Here is a 16,865-nt window from a genome sequence, read left to right on the forward strand (position 1 = left end):
ACACGTGGGCATCACCCTGAAGGAAAGCGGCCAGGGCAGGCAGTGGGCTGGATGGTTACACCCATCTCACGGGGAGGGGTGGGGGGTGGTGCCTAAAGACACTGTCCAGGTGCGCTTAGCTCACCACTGAAAAACCGTTAGTAACTGCACCTTCTGCTAGTTACCAAAACTCCTCTGATGATAGAGATTAAGGCCGTTGAAACACGCAGTGTGGGCTTTTAGTTGAAGATTTTCAGCTGCTAACTCACCAGCCCTGGAGAGTGAGTGCCTCCTTAGTGGACCTTACAGGTGAACCGACTGCCAAAGCTGTGTGTTAAAACCAGCCAATACAAAGAAACCACTGACCTCACTGAAGTACTTTAAAGGTTAAACTGAAGACAGATGATGTCATGTTCCAGTGTGCCCCCACTGATCCTCAGAATTGGACAGAAAGTATTTGAAAGAAAGCAATTGAATGTGCAGATAGTGTTTAAAATCTGAGTTCATTAATGAGGATGTAACAACGTTCTCTGTTGCCTGGCGTGAATTAGTTTAACTTGCTGCACACATCTTGTTTTAACCTGCCTTGGAATACTTACTTTAGAAGGCGCTGTGCTTGACTCCAACCATTATTCCATCTCTTCTCATATGCTCTTAAAATATTTTTTTAAAACTAATGTGCGTTATTTTGTTAAGATACAGGGCTTGTATGAAGTGGCCGCTGCCGTCACTTGCATTCGGGGGAAGTTCAGATAGGCAGGCAGCAGTGCTTCCTGTAATAGCAGGCTTGCATCTTTGTTCTCATGGGCTTTGTCGAAAATAGTAATTAGCTGCCTGGGTTCCGGACAAATACAGCTCAGAGAGCGGGAGAGGGAGACGGCACAGAGCTGCTTAGGAGGAGAGTGGTTCCCTGTGGTCAGCGCTGATTCAGGTTAAAAGCATTGGGGTTTGGGTGTTTCCTGTCAGATGGATTGATGGTGGATTTGGAATGGTAAAGGTGTGAAGTGTATTGGAATTTTGCCCTCTAGGGCAGTATGTGATGATACTAATAGCAATAATTAAAATAATACTGGGTTGGTTTGTCCCCTGTGGCTGGTCCTTGTCAGGGTGGAATTAGTCTGGTGTCTGACGTAACGGTAACAACGTGGGTTGTGGAGAAAAACCGAGTGATAGCAGGGTAGGTTACGGCACAGTCTGAACCCCAGGGCCTTCCTTTATTCTAAAGTTCTAGGTAATCGCAAAACTACCCCCTTCACCTGCCTTTGGCTAAAATGCCTGAAATGTCGGTGTTCTCAAGATTTTTGTAAGGCCAGTATCTATTACAGGTAAAGGCTGCAGCCCCACGGCTTCAGGTCTTCCCAGTCTATCATCTGCTTTCCACGTTTTATGCAATCGCTTCCTAGGACGTGGAGTACTCAAAGTTGAGGTGCTGTTTAAGTGAGGTCTTGAGTTCAGGGTGCAGTTCTGTCAGGTAACATTCAGGTGCAGTGGAACCAAAGCTCACTTTCCCTGTGAATGTCTGTAGGGTGTAGGTCCCCAGAGCCTTCAACCGTGGGGCCGGGTGGGTTTGCAGGACTTGGACAGTCTGGGTTTTAGGAAGGTAAAGGTGTGTGTGACGGAACACTGCCTGTGCGGTCTGGCAGCACCACCCTGTAATCAGACGCTCACAAAATGTGGCAAAGCCTGAGACACTCGCACTCAGTATGACAGATGTGTTTTGCCACCAAGAGGCTGCTAAACACTTGTGAATAAAGCTTCCGTTTTCGGACCTTTCTGGATTTCAGAGTTACACGTAAGCTGTTGCAGACTTGTGATACATGCCATGAGCGATATCACTCGCTTTCTTTAAATCTCAGCCTTTACAGTGTCTCAGAATTAGACATCCTTTCAAGTCTGAAGGGGGTTAGAGGAAACATCATCTGGGACTGGTTTTCCTTGCATTAGACTCTTCACGGCTGTTAAAATTTTAAAAAAATGTATTGAAATGTGGTTTACTTACAATGCTAGCTTCAGGTGTACAGCAAAGACTGTTACACTCAGCTGTTAAATATTTGAACTGACTACAGGAGAGTAACAGACTAATTCATTGTTACATTATATGGTGTACTTGGCCTCTCCTTAGAAGTGATGCGTAGTCTTAGACAGGTACCTTTGCAAGATGGTTGGGGTCTTATTAGAGAATCACAGGTGCCCTCAGCACGTATCTCTGGGTTTCTTGTAATCCTAATTCAGGGCATTAGGAGGAAGGGATTGAAGCTCCTACCTTTGTTGGATGATTGTCTCATGCTCTTTAAGCCCCATTGGTTCTCGTCTGTTGGGGCATCTCCTCTTCCTCACCTGTGATGTCTAACAGGTGCCTCTCAGAGTTCCAGGGCTGCTGCTCGCTGTAAGGTTTGTAATTGTTAGCAAGCCCTAGAATGTTTCATAGAGGCCTTATGTCAAATCAAGGGCCGCTTTCTGTTACCTGATACGCATGTCTTAGGGCAGAGTCTGTTGACACAAGTATAATTTAATGCAAAGAAAGACAAATAAGTGATCAGTTACACTGTAGGCTGTCACTCTCTGGCACGTGCCCCCTGCATCCGGCCAGCCTGCTGACCCTGCTTGGAACCAGCTGCAGGCAATGCCAGTCCAGGACTGCGTGTGCTTTTCAGGGTGTTCTGCTACTGTCCAGGAGGACTGATTACAGCAATAAAGTGATTCACTGATAGCCCTGACTGAGGTTAGCTTTTTAAATTAGTAATTTACAACTGATTTTTGACAGCACATTTCTATGAGTGGTTTTGTTCTTTAGTTTTTGATTCCCTTAATTTGTATCACTCAATTTGTGTAGCATGATAGACTGTTTTATAGTTTAAAAAAAAAAAACTTCAGTGGCGAGAGGAAGCAGCAGTGAAATGACCGAAATAACTTGATACATTTTTATTTCTAAGCTTGATTTGTTGCTAAGAAGGACATAAGGGGTTTCAAAGAAAGGATGTTAAAAAAAAAAAGATGAAAGGATGTAGCTCAGAGTTTCTCATTTGAGACATTTTGAGTTAATTATATATTCAGGGTTTTGAAATTCACTTTTGTTTTTTTAAAATAAATGACTCCAGGTAGTAATTTAGGAAAATCCCCATTCTTTTTGTTAAAAGGTTGAGCTGTTTTTCTGGAGACAGAGCAGCCCTCTTGGGATGCGGGCAGAGCTGCTCTGGTCAGCCAGAGACCCTCTGAGCCGGCGTGGGGAGCTTGGACTATGCCTTGCCATGTTTATTTTATCAAGTTGGAGCCCGTGTTTCAGCATATTCACCTGTTAGCATCTTTCTTTATGTCAGCCTGGGCTTGGAATATCCTGTCCCCAAAGGAATGTTCAAAAGTACATCTACTAAAAAAAAGTCCTCCAGTTTTAGCGTGGGCCCATTGCAGCCATCTGGTTGGTTACACAAGTAAATACTTTTACTTGGAAGTCTCAAGCCCAGCTATACAGCGCTGATATGACAATGTGTATTTTTAGTTGTTTTTCTGTTGCGTTAATAGGCACTTATTGAGTTTCTGTGGTATGTTCTGCAGCAAGAGCCGAGAGCTGGGGTATATACTAAGGCACAGTTCCTGATCTCGTAGGTCTGGAGCCTGTTGGGGCAGGTGGAGCACAGTGGATCACAGCTTCATGGGCTACTTAGAGGAAGGTGTGGCTGTATTTCTCTGCACAGCGCACCGCCATTGGAGCACTAGTCCTGGTGTGTAGCAGTAATCGCATTTACATGTCAGCCAGGTCTGACAGTCAGTGAGTCCCTCCTGGGCATGAATGAACCCTGTAGCATTCCTCCTTGTATTGAGGAATTAAATGCACTTGCTTGGCACATAAGCTTGTAATGTTGGAGGAATTGAGAGGAGGTAGGGGGAGATTAAAAAAAAGAGCAAATTTCCTTGAGCAGGGGAAGGAGTTAATGAAAGCCTCAAGGAGGGATAAATGATCTGGGTCTTACAGGATCGGTAGGAGTTTGCCAGGTAGAAAGAGGAGATTCTCCACCAGCAAGATGGTTGGGATTTCTATAGTTAACTCATAACAAGTCATAACTTTTCCTTAGATCTGTATGACTAATGCCAGTGTCAAGCATTAAAAGGATGTTATGGTTTCCACGAGGTTTTTTTGTTTTTGCTTTTCTTTTTTTTTGGCGCAAAGTTTTTGTTTTCGATGGGAACTCTCCTTTAGACTATTGTTATTCTTTTCTGTAATTATTTGAAAAATTATATTCATTTAAAATGACACAATGGGAAAAATAATGAAAAAGAACAGGTTTTATTTATTTAGGACAGTGGTTGAGATGAAGTGTGTACAGCTGCAGTTGTATCCCCAGGTGATGAACAGAATTGGTATTAAGGTCAACAGATTAGCAAAAAGAAGGGCGATTACTGTCTCTGCATCATTTTGAGAGGAAGGACCATCTGCCCGCCATCGTTTTGGTCCAGGCTTTGTTCAGCTCAAACTAGAGTCCGCTGTGGTGATGATACTTGCTTGTCTGTGGGTTACGTTCTTAGGACTTGTTTCTCCTGTTGTCTCTGTTGATGTAGGCGTTCACATCTGTTCTCTTTTCTCCTGTTAGTTTACTTAATGTAGATGCTTCTACACTTTAAAAAATCTTAGCGCACATACAGTCGTTTGGCTGGTTTTAACGCAAAGATGCATCTTGACACTTTGTTTTCTTATCATCTCTTGTTAATTTCCTTTTAGTGTTGGTTTTCAATTCAAACTAGTGCATCTAAAGACTCAGAAAGCTTACAAAAGAAAGCAGCGTCCTGGGCTGGAGGATGGGCATCTCTGTTCCCTCCTTCGGTACCAGGGCGTGCCAGCTGGGCTCGCGAAGGGGTCCTCTGGCTTCTACTTACCTAACACGTGAAGATGATTTTAAGAGGCACTCCAGTTGGTGGGAAGGAAAAGGGAAAGGAGACTTGCTTTCCTATATGCTGAGAATAGATCCACGCTTTGTAACTATCTCCGGTGTGACCAGCAGGTGTGAGATTTTGCATGACTCAGTGTAACAGTCATTCGGTCAACACTTAGGACCACTCCCGTTATCCCGTGGGCTGTCTTTGGGTACCAGTGGAATACAGATTCATCTCAGTGGACGCTTGTCAAAGGGAATCTTGCGTCCCCTCGCGCCCTCTGTGCCTGTCATCGCAAGGGCTTCTTTCAGCCACGCTGCTGACTGTCCAACACTTAAGAATTGACTGTAAACAATGCCTCCGGCCTCTGTGATGCAGCTCCTGCCCTCTCTAGTTCTTACATCAGATCCGAATTATTCAGACGCCACTTGATAGGGGTAGGGGGATGGCGGGCGTTTATCCACTTTGTACTTTCCTGTTCCAATTAGCAGGGGCTTTCAAACAATGGAAAAAGCGGTTGGTCTGCAAGATATATGTAACAGGATTTCGGACTTGGGGATACACACTTGTGACTTGTTTCCTGCAGCTTCAGTCCTGCTACCTTAGACGCAGGCACGGTCATGGGTGGAGTGGTGGACTGAGCAAGGCAGGCTTTGTCTCCCTGGTGCCCCCCAGCTCACCCATAGCCCCGAGATACTTGCGTCTGTCATTCTGGTTATTTTAGTTCCCAAACTAGAATCCCAAGTCCTGAGAGTCTGACCTGTCTCACTTCAGACTTCAGGAGGCCTGATCTGCTTTCCTGGTGTGGCTTATGGAAGACCAGATCAGGAAAGACACTTGAGGATCTTTAACTTGGAAGGGGAACCTGCAGACGTGTCACCCAGTTCTCAAGAAGCAAACAGAAGAAGGACCCAGACTAGTGAGATGCGTTAGGGAAAGTTTGACTCAGAGTTGAGAAGGCACTTCTCAGTTGGAGCTGGCTGCCTCTTTCCATGGAGGCTTCCAAGCACAGGCTAGTCAGGGAATGTTGGAAGGGGTGCTGTGTTTGTTGTCTGGGGGCTTAGAATTGGTGGTCTCAAAGCCCCGTGTTAGATTTTAAGGTCGAGAGTCCTTTTAGGACCTAGGGTTTTGATGACTTTTGTACCTGGTCTCTCAGCAGAAACTTTCCCTCAGACTTACAGAACAGGAGGTGCATTTGCGCTCTTTGTGGTGAGCGCCTGCCTCCCCCACGTGGCCCCGCGTGAGGCTCCTGCTGTACTCAGCTGGCTGAGCTGAGATTTAGGAGGATCGCAGCCTGGCAGCCAGAAGCAATCCGTCCCTCCCTCCCGGCAGCTGCCCCCACGGCTCGTGCTTCTCGGGCTCCTCTTGAGCCATCTGGGTACTGATGCCACTTGTCCTCTTGTCCTCAAGGCGGTGGGTGATGTCCTAGTGTGACCTTCATCTGATTCTCTCCCAGCCTGTGCCGCTTTCTTGACTGCTTTCTTTAGCGTCCTTGCCTCGAAAGCTGACTTCAGGTATGTGAGTCATGACGATGATGGTAGCCGGAAAGAATGTTCTGTTTATCAGGGATGACTTTTAAAGCTACCACGTGGGGATGGTGCAGCATCCCCCATCAGTGGAATGGGTTTGGTCTTGGCTGCCAGTTTAGGCTTGCAAAGCACCCTGAGAAGGCGCTTCACTGCCCTGCCCCCCACCTTATTTATTTAAGTAGGTGTTGACAGTCACCGTGGCTGATTGTCAAGGAGGCCAGAATGCATGTGAAAGCAAGTCCTAAAAACTCTTTGACCCAATAGCTTTGCTTTAGGATGATTGTCTGTAGTATGTTTTGCAAAAGATGGAACATACCAGCTACGTGGGACGGCTTGGCTTACAGGTGTTCTGAGATGTAAATTTGCCCAGGTCAGGTGAGTGCATTGCCAAAGCTGCAAGTGTGAATTAACCTTGCATTTTGTTCTCGCTCCTTCATCCCGTATTTTCTAATGATCTGCAGTTTAACTACTTCTTTTGAAATTGTTGACCATTGTACCTTCAATTTATAAATGGGGAGAAAAGAGTTATCTTTTTTCATCTTATTCTTTTTTTCTCTTTATTGTCTCTTTATTCGTGTAGCTGGAAGAGTGAATTCCATTTTTAGCTTATGGATTCATTTCCTTCTTGACATGAGCCAAATGCGGGTTGATTTCCGAAAGCCATTCTGAGTGCCGCGTCCGCACCCTGCCTCTCATGAGGCCCGCTTCTGCTTTCCTCCCGGAGAGCGTGTGGCCTGAACTGCAGTCGTCTGCATCCCTGGCGGCCGCCCTCTTCCTGTTGTATCGATCGGTGGTTGATGCCTCTCTTGGCCGTGACCTGCGGCCCTCAGAGCAGTGAGTTCTGACTGCGGTGACACGCAGGGTCATTTGAAGCATCCCATGTTGTCACATTTTCGGGTTTCCTTACACAGTGTTACAGATGGCGTCATTGGACCCGTGTTCCTCTCAGGCATCTCTCGGGGGCTTGTCTTTGCCCTGGGGGCAGGTGACATCCACTGACTGGTTCCGAGCTGGGCAGCGCACCTTCAAAGGAGCATCCCGGAGCGAGTCCCCACAGGGAATTCACCATGTAGGGCATGTTTGTTCTGACGGCAGGTTGTCGTGTCCAGGCCTCCTTGAGAAGAGCGGGCACCCAGTGGGAAGGGCGGCGACAGCCCCCAGAGGCTCTGCTCCGAATCATCCCCCTGCGCACCCCCGTCTGTGCGCCTGCGCTGTTACCAGGGCTGCGGGCACCAGATGAGATGACCCGTGCCCACGGCTGCTGTCTGTCCTCCTTTCACATGGTCAGTCCGCTGGCCTCTTTGCAGGTTTTGGCGCCATCACATCTCTCCCGCCGGCCCCCCACCCCAGGTAGAAAGCACACACTGCAGCAGAGGGAGAGTCACTTCCGGCCTGGCGCTCTGGGCCTCCTTTAACTGCCTTGTCCACCTCCTTCCCCCAGATGGCCAGACGCACGCAGACCCACATTGGGGGGGGCCTTGTCTTCGTAAAGACCTGTTAGAGTTTGAAGGGCGTTGCCCCCACCCCTCCTCAAACTGAGATCTCAAGTTCATGAGACGAGAGTAAACGACAAATACCATAGAAGCGTCGCAGACTCGTTGCAGCTTTTCCGTCCGCCGTCGGCGCTGGCCGGCGCCTGACAAATACCGCGCCCGGCGGCTCCGGCGGATCACGGACTCTCAAGAGCAGTTTGCTAACAGGCAGATCGGTTCAGAATTGGAGTCTTGGTGAAATGTGTTGCTTTCCACCGACGTGCACACCGAGGCGTGTCTGCCGCGGCGGCTCGCCAGTGTGCTGCTTTAGCCCGTGATACGCTCCGCTGGGTTTGGTTTCTGGGTGTTCCTCTAGGGACAGTGGCAGGTGTGTGTGAAGCCCTTTCAAGCTGGCCTTCGAGTCCGTGCCGCTGGTTGGCAGAGGATGAGGCGTCCTGAGCTGGACGCCAGGTTTTGCCGTTTTCGGGAGGTGTCCTTGAGCGCGTAGTCTCACCTCTCTGTGCCTCCGTGTCCTCACCCGGGAAGGAAGAAGCGGTACGCGCACTCGACCTGGGCTGGTGGTGAGGGATAACGGGTGAGCGCGCTGTGTCCCCAGGGCTGCTGCTGCCTCCCGGGTGGTGACCCCTCCCCTCCCCTCCCCCCCAAACGACAGGAGCTGCTCTGGGTGGAAGTCCTGTCACCCTGGCCAGCATGGAAAGTGAGGTTCTATGTATGTGAGAAATCTTTCTCTCCTTTAAAATGAAAAATAATTTCTTCTGTTTAAGGTGAAATGGGTAAAAATAATGACCCCTTGGAAAGAAGTGACAGTTTGGGGTTTCATTGGTTTATTTTTATTTTTTTGAAACGTGCTTGCGTCTTTTATCTCTCCCAAACATATATATTTAAAATTTTGATTAAAATTTAATACTTAGTATTCATAATTTATATAAATAGACATTTTATAAATTATGAAATAATACATTCAGTATTTAATGTTTAAATGAGTTAAAATGTAAAAATGCATGAGTAACTTACGAGGTCGGCCAAGAAGCTGGGAAGTGACAGGGGCCCGTGCTGAGGTTTGCAGCCCACTCACTGCCCCTTTGCAAAGAATACTTGCAGATTGGCAGCGCCTGCCGGAGGCTTGGACACGCTCACTGATGGGCAGATTCACCTGTGACGTCTAGATTCTGGTTCAAAGGAAAGCTTTCTGAATAACCACCTTCCCTGATCCCTCCTCTACTGGGTCCTGCTGAATCGTGAAGACATAATTACTTACGGGGTCGCTTGTAAGACCTGCGGGTTAAAGGTCAGGTGGGTGGGGCTGATGACAGCCTCTGTCCAGTGAAGGGATGAATCCCAGCTCTGAAAGTGCACCCTGTTCCCCGAAGAAGAATCCAGGGACGTGCTGTCACACAGATTTGCACTCCTGGGTCCCTTCGTTTCCTACCCTGCAGGAGATTTTTGTGGCGTTTTCCTTTTCTTTACAGTCTTTAGATAGATCTCGATCCTTCGGAGGGAGATTAAGTCCTGAGGTCCATCTCGCCAAGTTACGCTTTCAGTCTCAGCTTCCCTGGTGGCTTTTCTGTCCTGGAATTTCGTCCCTCGGGCAGGCCTCTGACGCCTGGCTCTCATTTGTATAGACGTGCCTTCGGGGTGATAATATGGCTTGTGTATATAATGCCAAGTAAATCCTGGAAAGGTTGCTCATCTTAGATACTAGCTTAAAATCCATTTCAGGTGAGTTTCCAAACTTCAGTGTACTTGGCGCATGTCAGTTACAGTTTGATAAAACACACAGATAAAATCATGTTATATGTGGTGACCAGCACTTGAAACATGGTTTATTTGTTTAGATGAGCTGTCAGCTTTTCAGTTCTTCCAAAATACACAGGAATGTTCTCTTCATTCCCGGGATGTAGCCAGAGATTTATCTGGGGTACTGACAGACAGACGCGAGGGAGGGAGGTCAGAAGGATTCCAGTCATTAAGCATCTCTTTGGAGGGAGGCATGCATTCCCAGGAGTTAGGCTCTCGGTGGTCAGAGGATGTTCCTGGATTTCCCCTCCAACCCCCGTCCTCCGACACTCAGATCTGAACGGCATCCTGGCTTTGGGGTCTGTGGATGGTTGGGTTTCCTCCGTGTGCCTGTTGGAGTGTGGGGTCCTGGCTGTGCATGTGGAACACTATTCCTGTCCCTTCTTTCCCCGGTTCTAGGGGCCAGGAAGGGTCCCACAGCTCAGCTGCCTTTCACGTTGACAGCCCCTCTGCTTCAGACGCACTGCAGCTTTCTGCCTCTCCCCGGGTCCTCTGTGTGTCCAGCAGATGCAGGCTGCCTCCAGAGAGATCAGATCCCACCACCTCCAGCCCCGGGCTCCACGAGCATCTGTCATGAAGAGCATTTCCAGTTCCGGGTGGGCGTGGAGGCCTGGACGGGGCCCTTTCTTTATGTTGAGGTTTTTGTCCTGCCTGAGTGTGAAACGGCTCCTGCCCGTTGGGACTGGGACCAGGGGCTGCTGCTGCTGAGATGGAAACCATGATTTCAAGGGATGGGGTCTTCCAGCATGCCCAGCTCTTGCAGTGGAGGGATGGGCTTCAGGGCATTCAGGTGTGGGGGGAAAAGGGGGGGCAGTGGGGCTGTCCTGGGTCCCCTCTCCTGCCCTGCAGCCTGGTGTTCCTGGCAGCAAACCTGCTGTTTGGGGAGCAGGCTGGGTGCTTCTCTAGACTTGTGTGGCTGTGTCACAGTCAGGCGGCAGCAGCCTGTGGCGTAGTGTGTACCAGGCTGGTCTCTGCTGGAAGCACTTTGCTTATGTTGACTCACTGATTCCAGCAACCTCGGATCAATAGGGCTGATGGGTTCTCTGCGGAGAGCTATCTGTGTAGAGAGACAGGAAGGCTGAGAGAGGAGCCGGCGGCCGCCCCATCGCTAACGGCCTGCCTTCACCCTCCCTTCCCGCCACACTGGGACAGTCCTGGGCTCTTGGGACCTAGAGTAAGTGGTGGGAAAAGTGAGGTCGCTGTGTCCTCCCTGTCCCGGCCCCTGGGGGGACACAGCCGGAGATGGCCATGCTTCTTAGGCTGACTCTGACACGGTATCAGGTGCCTTTGTTAATGGGCTCGGTTTAGCGGACCTGAGCGGGTCTCTGTGCAGCCCCAGACCCCACATTGGGGACCACACAGGGACAGGTGGAGTGTGTGCGCAGGGACACGTGGTGTGTCCGTGCGCCGTGGGGGGGGACTGCGTGGGGCTGAGGTGTCGGCCTGGGTAGGTCTGGCGTCTCAGGTCTGTTGTGCTGCTGTGCCCCCCAATTGTCATTTATTTCAGAGACGTAATTTCTGGGCCTCAGACTGGCAGGCCCGCTACAGGGCTGGTCCCTGACTCCTCCATCTCAAACCCAAGCCAGGAGAGGTTAGTATCGTTTCCCTGTATTCCCTTGATTCCTGCTTTTCCGAGATTGTAGGGGAGAGGAGGGTTGGGAGAGCTGGGAGGCTGGTGGATGCCCGTGCCAGTGCGCGTGTGTGATCACACCTGTGGAGTCCCGCCTGGCGGGGCCGAGCCCCGTGCCGTCCGAGCAGGGGGGCAGTGAGCTGGACGTGTGCACCACCGCCTGGAGTTTTCGGAGCTGAGATGTCAGGCTGGATATTTTGCTTTCCAGACTGTGTGACGCACTGAAGGGTGCGCAGTGGCGTATTGACCGTGTTTGAAAAAGCTGTTTACTGTTTTCCCTGGGCTGACTTTATCTGGTGGTAACCCTGTCAGCGGTTGTCTGTGTCTGATGAAGGTGGGCCTGCAGTAAACGCACAGGTGATGGGAGCCCCAGGGTCTCACTCCTCGCTGGGTTTCACGAGGTGTTGTCCCTGCTTTTCAGCCACTGGTGGGTCCCGAGGCGCCCCTCTTGCTTCTTCCTCGGAGGAGGAGCGATCTCACTTCCTGCCCCACGCTCGGCCCATCTTTACTTTCCTGGCTCTGAGGACTGACTGACAGGCTTCTAAAACAAAGGGCCCTGGCAAGTCAGAGCCCAAAGGGAATTTGACCCCCTCTCCCCCACCCCACCCTGTTAAAGGTGAGAGCACCTGGCCTTTTAAAGGACAGGCCCAGGCAGGTGGGCTCCTGGGACAGCTGCAGGCCCCCTCGCCCCCCTCCCTGCCCCGCTGTGGGCCTGGCTCTCTAGGCGCCGTCTAGTTCTGGAGGCGGGGCTCATGTTGGAGCATGTGATGTTGTGCACTTGAGACCTTTAGGCACAAGATTTAGTTTAACTTAAAAGCGAGAACCAGGAAGGAACGCGGTTTATTCCTCGTCCCTAGGCTGGGAGGGAGGGTGGGCGGGGCGGGGCAGGCAGGAGGGCCTGAGGCTGACCACAGCCCTGCTGCCGGGCCAGATGCCGGAGCCCCTGCTGGAAGAGCCCCCGGCGTCCCTGCCTGGCGGCCTCGGGTCGGCTTGGGGCGGGTGTGCTGGTCTTGAGTTTTGATCACTCTTGCTCCATCTTTGGGTGAAGTCAGTGAGTTTTTTCTTAGCTTGTGATTTTTCTTCCCCTCCAGTCCAGTTTGAGTATTGGTTTGAGACGTCCAAATCAAGGGTTTTATTTTCAGAGTTCTAAATCCAGCCGTGTAAACACTTGGAGTCTGGGCCTAGGGCTTGGCTTGGATTCGTGGCTATTTTAAACCTGCCATAAGCCTTCTTGGGAGCCTCTCACTGCTGGGTTTTCTCTGGTTAAGCTGTGAGCTTGGGACCTCGGAGCCCTCCTGTGAGAGCGCCAGGGCACCGGGACGGGGGCTATGTACTGGGAGAGTCTTCTCCGCCTGCCCCAGCTCTGCTCCCGCGTCTGCGCCTTTCCGGGGAACCCAGGCCCTGAGGGCTAGGCGCTGGGTGCCTAATTTCCTGCCAGCACGTCCAGCTGGGGCGCCCCATGGGCAAGGCCAGTGTCTCTGCTGCTGACCACGGCTCACTGAGGGAGGGGAGAGGTAGGTTGTCAGCAGTTGCGTATGTCTGACGAAAGTGGAACAAACGGCCCTGGGAACCAAGAAGACGGCTGGGGAACCTGACCTGGTCTTGGGGAGATATTTGGCGTCTCCTTCGGACCGTCGGGGAGGTGTCCAGCTGTCCCTGCATACCTGCCCTGTGTGTGTGCACATGGGTCTCCTTCCCTCCTGAGAGCTGCTGTGTCGTTGGAAAGCATACACAGCTCAGACACAGAGGACAGATTGCCCGAGTGAGCAGGTGCCAGGATGTGTGGGGACCCAGATTCCCGCCTCCCAGTTAAATCTGCACAGTGTCAATACAGGGAACCGCCCTCCCCTGTGGCCTGTGTCTCCGCGGCGACACTGAACTGGGTGTGATGTGCGGGGACGTTCCTGATAGGGGATATGGTGCCCCCGCAGTTGGGGAATGAATGTATATATATATATATATATATATATATAAGTTCCATTTCTATTCTTTTATTGTTAAACGGGCCTTATAACTTCAGAACCAGCTAAGGGTCTCTGACAGTCATAGTCTGGGGAATAAGAAGTCCAGTGATAACGGGGACCATCTCCTGGTGTTTCCTCCCTAATTTGATGCTTCAGACACTGAGGCCAACTTAAGGCTTCTGACTTTGCCACTTGGATCGCCACGTGGATGAGTCATCTCACACGCCCCTGGCTCTTAGAGGCGTAAGAAGGAGCTACTTCTGTCTGAGAAAGTGTCTCTGTTGCCTTTTCTTATTGCAAAAACATACATGCCCCTGGTAGAGAATTGAAACAGGACCAGAATCAGTAAAAGAGAAAAAGAATATCGCTCTGCCTCCTCTTCCTCCTCAGAGGTCGCCGCTGCTGTCAGGTGACTCGAGGACCGCGCAGACCACCTTCCGTGCACTTGTTTGCAGGCCGCGTCTCTGCTTCGTGACCTGCTGTTCGGCTGTGGGCCGAGGCACGCGCTCTGTAGCCCAGTCTTCAGGCTCGGCGTGTGGCACTGAACCTGTCTGGGGCTCGTCCCTGCCCAGGCGGGTTTTGTTCAGGGTGTCCTGTTTTGTAGGGGTGCAGTCTGCTCCCGAGCCTGCACACCGTTACCGCAGTGTCTGTGCTGCGTGCATCTGAGCTGCCGGGGGCAGAGGGTCAGCTGCGTGGGGGCCCCTCGCTGGGGAAGGAGAGGAAGGTGAGGTGCGCGTGTATGCACAGGACCCTGGGCACCGAGCCCAGGGAGCGAGGAGAGGGGCAGGGAGGCAGCTGTCTCCCGGGGCCTCCGTGAGCCGGGGCCTGAGGTAGCTTCCTGCAGAGACGCTGTGCCGCTTGTCGGGCCAGGTGCCGATGATGGCTGTGACCGTCGCCAGCCCCTCTGCTGTGGACTTCAGGTCTTAATCCCTTTCTGTGTACCCAATGGGGCTTCTTTCATGCTGAGGACAGAGGAGAGACGGGTGGAGACGGTGCATGCGTGGGAGGGGGACCAGGACTGGCAACGTGGTGATGGGCACTGCCTGACCAGTGGGGAGGGAGTTTTTGTTTGTTTTTTTTGGCAATTTTTTGTTTTGTTTGCCGATTTTTAATCCATGGCTCATGAGCAGTATTGACCCCGAATGTCAGTGACAGGGGCCTGGAAGTCCCAGCAGGTCCTGGAGGGCACGGGGGACACAGGTGTGATGATGGGGAGAGGCCCTCATCAGGCACTTGGCTGCCTGCATCGTCATCTCTTGGACATGAGGCCCCAGACGAAACCCATAGGGAGGAGACGTGGAGCCCTGTTTGCCAGCAGACTCCGCAGACCTTCTGCCAGGACAGTGATTAGATTTGCTGGACATTACAGCCTAATGGGCGGTATTTATTTTAATCATGTAACGCAGCCGCAGAATTGGTGGTGGCACCGTGAAATCACTGCCCATTTCCTGTGCAAGGGCTGCAGACCTCTTTGTGGGGGAAGAATAGATCATTCATGCTAACTGACCATGAGCCCTCTTCCCACCTTATAAAGAGAAGGATCCCAACTCTTTTGGTTTTGATTTGATTTTTCTGCCTTGAGTCGAGGGTCACATTCTCCGAAGGCCATGTCGGGGCACCAGGGTCTCTGACACCTCCCTTCTGGTCAGCGCGGGCCATTAAATTGAGAGAGGCGTGGCTGCCGCACGCACCAGCCAGCCGGGGTCTGCTTGGAAGGGTGTTCCCAAAAGAGAAGATTCTGGGGTGTGAGGGCCAAAGAGGCTATGTGACTTGCAGAAAGTGGCCCAGGGTTTGGTGCAGCGTGTGGATTTGAAGCAGGAATTTTCACCTCCGCCCGGGGATGTGCTGTTTGTTAACTGTCTCCTGTTTGATGTGTTTAGTCAGTCCTCAGGAAGCCCCTCCAGGAGCAGTGGGCCACGTGAGTCCCCACCCACCCTGTGACTCCTTCAGTCCAGGTGGAGTGATGTTTCTCTGTTGGTGATGGACGGGCTGGGGTGACAGACATGGAGTGGACTCTGGGCCCTGCTGGTCCCACTGCCTCCACTCCTCCGCCAACCTTACGGGTTTTTTGGCCAAACTGCAGGGGCAGTAGGGGAAGACAATTCTGCTTGCTCACCCTGGAGTAACCTTCTGGATTCATCGTCATCTATTACCAAGCCATCTCTTAGGATAAACATTAATTGCACCATGAATTAAAAAATACTGCTGACTGTTCACCATTGTTTATGAAATTAAAATTGTCAGGCCCCATTATATCCAGCTAAGACGGACAGAAATGCAGCATGTGAACTGCAAATACCTGAGCCGGCTCTGTTTTTTTCAGAATCGATTTCAACCAGGAGGATTTTCTTGTTTGTTTCCAGCTTTGTCTTAACTTTCACTCATAGTGGTTGTTGCTCATCTGCAGCATCTAAGCGGCATCGTAGAAATTAACCTTTTTTTTAAAAAGAAACTTGAAGTATGGTCGATTTACAATATTGTGTTAATTTATTTTAACGGAAGTATAGTCAATTTGAAATTACATTTTAATGTATGTATGTGCCTGCTCAAGCTTCGGTAAGAAAAACGGCTACACCCCGTCTCAGAAAAATGGCCATGGATTTAACCTCTGATTTTATTTTTTCTAGCCATTTCTGACTCGGACCTTTACATAAAACATCTTTATTTTGACATTTTCATTTTCAAAGACTCTGCAGTTTCATTGGGTATTGAAATAAGGACACATTATTTTGTTTTGTTTTGTTTTTTCTGTTTACAATTTTAAATCTTACAAAATGTAGGTTTCTGACTTTGTCCTGGGATGACAATGTTTTACTGCGGCTTAAAAGTGCCAGGAGCCCCTGACAGGAGGCTGTGTGTCCTTGGCAATGACCTGGCATTTTAGTGATGGGGCCACGGCTCCCTGTGTTCCTGGGGTCTTTGTCTCAGGGACACTTCATTTCAGCAGCCCAGTGTGGCAGCCACTGTTCCTGTTGAACAATTAGTAATCATACCAGCCTTCATTTCAAAGTCCTTGTTAATCTTCTGACTTACAGAAGCTGTCACCCAAGCCGCAAGTCCCCATGACGCACAGGTTGAACCCCTCCTCTGTGCTAAGACCCTGGCGCGGGTCTTTTATCAAGCCCCTGTGGGCAGCTCTCGGGAGAACAGAGAGGAGCTTGAGGGAGGCCGGGCCCAGGTGGCCTGGACCACGCGGGCATCGGACAACCCCTGTCCCTGGGCCCCTGCAAGAAGGAAGCAGAGGTCTCCGGTTAGGCCAGGCGTCCCGGGACTTCAAACTCAAGCCTGTGTCCTCCTTGGCCCCTGTATCTTTCTTTCCTTCCTCTGGTGGGAGGGCGCCAGGTGTCAGTGCCAGGGTGTGGGGACACCGGGCAGCCTGAGCTGAGCTGCAGACCCAGCAGTGTCTTTGGCTAAGGTGGTTTTGCGTAGAAAACTGAAATATAAAACAAGAAGGTTTTGGACAGCAGCGGTTGGTTTGGTGTGGGAAATTGGAGCTGACCTTCTGTAACATTGTAGCTTGGGACCCTGATATAGATTTAAAGTTGAATGTACTTTTTTTTTCCCCAAAAAGTTTTGCAGCCCTCTTGAATTCCCACTGGTCCCATGG

The 16,865-nt window shown here is 50.7% G+C and overlaps 1 protein-coding gene across 6 annotated transcripts in view; it reads left to right on the forward strand.

Annotated features, from left to right (window-relative positions):
• The window catches only part of AGAP1 (ArfGAP with GTPase domain, ankyrin repeat and PH domain 1), a 510,942-nt gene that overhangs the window by 143,068 nt on the left and 351,009 nt on the right, over positions 1 to 16,865 (forward strand). The gene's annotated exons all lie outside the window — the stretch shown is intronic.

Source organism: Vicugna pacos, chromosome 5, assembly GCF_048564905.1.
Source record: "Vicugna pacos chromosome 5, VicPac4, whole genome shotgun sequence".
Taxonomy (NCBI): domain Eukaryota; kingdom Metazoa; phylum Chordata; class Mammalia; order Artiodactyla; family Camelidae; genus Vicugna; species Vicugna pacos.